The sequence below is a fragment of the Lemur catta genome, chromosome 3 (assembly GCF_020740605.2).
Source record: "Lemur catta isolate mLemCat1 chromosome 3, mLemCat1.pri, whole genome shotgun sequence".
In the NCBI taxonomy this organism is placed as follows: Eukaryota; Metazoa; Chordata; class Mammalia; order Primates; family Lemuridae; genus Lemur; species Lemur catta.
Window position 1 is genome coordinate 58,708,985 of NC_059130.1, and position 5,545 is coordinate 58,714,529.

The 5,545-nt window shown below is 41.5% G+C and overlaps 1 long non-coding RNA gene across 1 annotated transcript; it reads left to right on the top strand.

Moving 5' to 3' along the window:
- Window positions 1-1,110: 1,110 nt before the first annotated feature.
- On the top strand, window positions 1,111-2,607 carry LOC123635452. Its single transcript, XR_006734130.1, has 2 exons — window positions 1,111-1,211; window positions 2,041-2,607. It is a non-coding gene; the product is annotated as an uncharacterized LOC123635452 (long non-coding RNA).
- The last annotated feature ends 2,938 nt before the right edge of the window (window positions 2,608-5,545 follow it).

Sequence of the window (5,545 nt, forward strand, 5' to 3'; positions counted from 1 at the left end):
CAGACCCGTCCTGGGCTTCGTGTTGGAGGTAAGAGACAGCAAGGAAGACTTGTTGCTAGTGGGAGACACAATCTGAGGTGAGACCTGAAAGGCAAACAGGAGTTATCCAGGTGAAGAGGCTGGAAGAAGGACATTTCAGGAAGAGGAAACAAGGAGAAACGGGATATGTATCAGGGAATGTGAGTGGCTCAGTATAGTTATAGCTTAGTTTGCAGAGCTAGAAATGGCAAGAAAGGAGGTAAAAGGGGTAAGCAGATGCTGTTTGTTGTTTAAGAGGCAATGTTGTGTGGTAGTAAAGAGCGTGGTCTATCAAGCCAAACTAGATGACACCTTTTAGCTACATGACTCAGGAAAAGTTACCTAACCACTCTGTGGGTCAGTTTCCTCACCTGTAAAATTGTATAAGGGTACATAAATCCTTACATGGGGATATTATAAGTATTCAATGAAATGATCTGTGTAAAAAGTACTTAGAAGAGAAAGAGCTTGTCATAATTCATTTGTGCTGCTATAACAAAATACCTGAGACTTAGTAGAATTGACTCTTGAAGAACATGGGGGGTTACAGGGGGGGTTACAGGAGGGTTACAGCTAACCCTTTGCTCAGTCAAAAATCCACATAAAATTTTTGGCTTCCCCAAAACTTAACTACTAATAGCCTACTGTTCACCAGAAGTCCTATCAGTAACGTAAGCAGTTGATTAACATATACTTTGCATGTTACATGTATTATATACTGTATTCTTACACTAAAGTAAGCTAGAGAAAAGAAAATCTTATAAAGAAGTCCAAAGGAAGAGAAAATCTATTTACTATTCCTTAAGTAGAAGTGGACCATCATAAAGTTCTTCATCCTCATCATCTTCATTTTGAGTAGGCTAAAGAGGAGGAGGGGTTGTTCTTGCTGTCTCAGGAGTGGCAGAAGAGGATGAAAATCCACGTATAAATGGAACCGTGTGGTTCAGATTTGTGATGTTCAAGGGTAAACTGCAATTCATAAAGAACATAAATTTATTTCTCACAGTTCTGGAGGCTAAGAAATCCAAGATCAAGGTGCCAGCAGATTTGGTGTCTGGTGAGTGCTGCTCTCTGCTTCCAAGATGGCGCCTTGTTGCTGCATCCTCCAGAGGAGAAAAAAGCTATGTCCTCACATGGCAGAAGGGGCTGAAGGGCAAAAGAGCCTCTCTAGTTCCTTCCAACCCTTTAAAAAGGTATTAATTCCATCTACGAGGGCCCTGCCTTAATGACCTAAGCACTTTCTAAAGGCCTCACCTCTTAATACTATCACATTGGCAATTAAGTTTTAACACATGAATTTGGGGGGACATTCAGACTATAGCAGAGCTCAATATATATTAGCTATTGATTATATCATGCAACCTTAGTATGCCATAGCATACTAAGCTTAATGTTCCTGTGGCATCTATACAGTTTTAATTTCAACTCTATAGCTAAATAGTATTGTCCAAATAGAGGCTACTCTGGGGTTAGCATAGCCCTGACAGAAAGTTGTACCTGTGGCCACACTGTATTTGTTCAAATTCATTTCAGTTTGTTTTTTTATATAAATAGAATAATATGTTCTGGCTTTGTCTCTCCACTGAGAGAGATTTTGTAAAGGTCATATCTTATTTCATTAATTGCCAATGGTTTAATTCATTTAATCAGTGATTATATATTGGTCATATATAATCTATTATATATCATAACATGATAGATAATCTATGCTATATCATCTATTACCATGGTTTTGTTTTGAGAGGTGGAGCAATATCATCTCAATAACTCTGTGACTGAGATCTAATTATGTGTGGCCCAATGAATCTAGGACTCAATCAGGCTCCTTGGCAAGAATACAGGTTGCAGTAATTGCTCTTTGCAATGAAGTAATGTAGTGCATTTTGGATTAGCTTTTATTTGTTCTAAATAAATATCTGGCAATGGTCAGCTCAATGTATTTTACTTATGAAACACCCTCAAAACATACATAACTTTTCCTTATTCAAAGTTGAAAATACCCTATTATGTGCCCTATTACAGAGTTTCTGCAAAGAACATGCATAACAATGATACAGAAACATGTTCGCATGTAACAACGGAGACATTCTCATGCATGGTCTGGTGAGGCTCCTGTAATCCTGAGGTTCTAGCTGGTTGGCTAGTTTCCTTCAAGGCAGAGCCACTTCTCTGTTTGAAGCAGGTACCAAGAGTTGACCTCCACCATCTACTTTCCCTTTGGGTTCTAGCTGGGTTTGTGGCTGCCGAGTTAGGGACTACATTTCCCAGCTCCCCTTGCAGCTAAGTGTGGCCATGTGACTAAGTTCCAGTCCTTGGGATGGGAGTGGAAGTCGTGTTTGTAATTTCTAAGTCATGCCCTTAAAAAGACACTTCTTGCCCTCCACTTCCCCTGGGAGTAGATGTAGTTGTGAGAGCCAGCTTTGACCAGTCGATGAAGGCCACACACTAAGGGGTGGGGAAGCAGTACAACAGAGAGAACTTTGGTGGCTACACAACACAAGTAGCAGAGTCACGGCCCCACCATATCCCCAAAGCATCTCACAGCTTGGACTTCCACATGAAAGAGAAATAAACTTCTGCTTTGTTGAAGCTACTGTCATTTTTGGTTTTGTTTAAGCAACCTTAATCAATACTCCAGAAAATACAGCATCCAAAATACTTTTTTATAGTGAGATATGGGTATGAAATAGGCATCTCAAAAGTCAAACAAAGTCAATCTATGTGCTTGCTCAACTTTCAGTTTTTATCTTTTCTTGCCTCACCTCTTTCCTAGTCACCTCCAGACTCCTAATACCTCTTCCCACCTGTGTTCACTACAAAATTTTCTCATTAGGGTTTCTCAGCACATTTTCCCATGGTGTCTGCCTTCTTCACAATGCCTGAGATTTCAGGCATTTTCAAATATATTCCCTAAGCATCTGAATTTCACTTTCGTCATTCCCCAGCTGCTTGCCAACTAACTAGTCAGTTGGAGAAACTAATCAGGGGCATGGGAGTACTGGTTGGTAACAGCCTAATCCCTTCACATGAAATAGGGCCCATTTAGGGACTTATCCCCGAGAATCTCATGGGGCAGGGTTAGAGGAACTTTTGGGGTTTGCATTAAGCTAGCTATTACCAGACCAGGTCTGGATGAAGGATTAAACTTACATACTGTCAGAGAGTTTTCTTCAGTTCAAGCCAATAGAGAAAACATTTATTAAGTGTGACTATGTGGCAGGGATTGAAGTTTTTGCACTCTCATGCAAGCTCCAATTGAACTCTAAGGACGGTTCGAATACAGTATTCATTTCTGGAAAGGGTTTCTGCACTATTCAACTGTTGCCTCTTTTTCAAGTCTGGTGACCTGGGGAATATAAACTATGCAGAAACCCAAGGTCCCCATTACTTTTTTTTTTTTTTTTTATCTTAAACCCAGAGAAGATTCCAAGAAAGGAAAGCCTCCTGCTTTCCATCCTGCAATCTTTCACCTGACCCCTTTTGCATCCCTAGAATTGCTGGTACTTCCTAAGGGAAAATGCCCCTGATGCCAAAAAAGGAAAGAGGAGAGCTCAGAGATGGGAAGTAGCCTGGATGTTTACCTCAGTGCATACAATAAAGACATGTATTTCTTTGGAAATAAGGAAATGTAATACATCATGGTAAACACCACGCTACAAATGTACATTAATTGCCACTGAGCATAAGGTTTGGAAGTTTTCGCAGATGTGACTATTTTAAGCTTGGCTTTGAAGGATAAGTAAGAGTTTTCCAGACTAAGCAGTAGGCAAATTCCTTACCTAGGAAAGTGCATGAACAAAAGTTGAGAGGTATAAGCATGTATGGAGTCATCAGGAAACATGGAGTAGGGTGGGGCTGGAGCATAGGATATATGTGACTAGAGCTGAGAGATGAAGGGGAAAGTTGAGTGACTGAGAGTAGAGCCTGTGTATTTGGCCTGAAAAAATTGAATATATAAGAGTAAATGGGAGTGAGTTTTAACATTTCTGGGACCTGGGAAGCACTAATGCTGCACTGGAGGCTAGTGGGAGCATGTTGGAGTAGTTGGGAAATGGAGACTCTAATCCTGGTATTGTCTAAACCAAGATTATTTGGTGGCAGAGTCCTCATGAGCGATGTCTGGACCAGGTGATATCAGGTCCTTCTCTGCCTTTCTGGTGGTTTTAGAAATGTCAGACATAACCCAACATCGTTCTACAATGATGCCACCCATGGCCCCAGGATGTGGTGGGGGGACTGCTGTTGAGTTACTATTTAACATTATTGGTCTCTGCCTGAAGCATCTTTATAGTAGTGACTATATTTATTTTATTGCTTAACTCTCCAGGAAACCTTGGCCAAGTCGGATTCCTACACTTAAGCATTGGCTGTTTTATGAAATAAAACGTTATGACATATATGACCTCAATTCAAAAGCTTTAGGGAGGGAGTGTGTGTGCGTGTGTGTGTGTGTGTGTGTGTGTGTGTGTGTGTGTACAGAAACTGCCTTTAAGTTTGGGAGTCACTCAGAGATTTGAGTTGCGAGTCCTTCAAGAGTCCTTTGTTGCAACAAATGTGGCATCTGTGATACGGTAGGATAAAGAAAGGTGAAATTTGTATTGCCATTAGCAAACACAGGGCAACCAGAAGCCTAAAAAGTTTATACAGTCTGTGCTTCTACCCTTCTAGACCCCCAACTCTGGGATTGTAACCAAATCCACCTGTGAGTAGGATACTTTATAGGGCAGCCACTGCCATGTAGGGACCACAGCAGTCAGGCTGATCTGGAACAGTGGCCCAGCTCCATCCATGGTACCTGTGTGATTTGGGTAAGTTTCTGAACATTTGAGAACCTCAGTTTCCTCATCCATAAAATGATCCTTCATAGATTACTATTGAAATAAAATGGTGATCAAACTTGTGAAATGCTTGGCTCTTTGTGTAAGTGCTCAGTAAACTGTAGAATTATTTCTTCCTCATAAGTAGCCCCCACTACATATTGTTCAGCCTTCTCTTCTTTAGAATAAATCATCCCAGTTCCTTAAACCTTTTGACTGAGTCTTGTTTCCCAGCCTCCTATTATCTCTGTGGTTGTTTACAGACCTTGCCTTTAGTTCTCCCTTGGTGACATTTGAGAAAAGCCCAACCTTTGGGAGCTGACAGCCACAGTTACATGCCAGTCTGCCTCATTCTCACCCACCACACTCCTTCCACTTCCAGTATTCTCCCTCCTCCTGGGATGCAAGCCAAGCTGAGAGAGCTTAGCCACCACCCCCACCCCTTCCCAAATGGTAGTGATGACTAGTTCTCCCAGCAGCCACTCCTGAGACAGACTCTTGGCAAGGCCTCAGCTGCTACCAAGAGGCAAAGTCTGCCCCCACCGTGTCCTCCTTCCTGGCAAGAGTGGGCATAAAACGAGAGGGTTTTTCTGTTGCAAATCCATCTGCAGCATTTTAAATCCAGCAGTGTATCGAGTATATAAATTCTCTGAGGGTCCAGAATTGACACCACTGTCAAACAGTCTCCATTAATGCATAGCTAATACAAA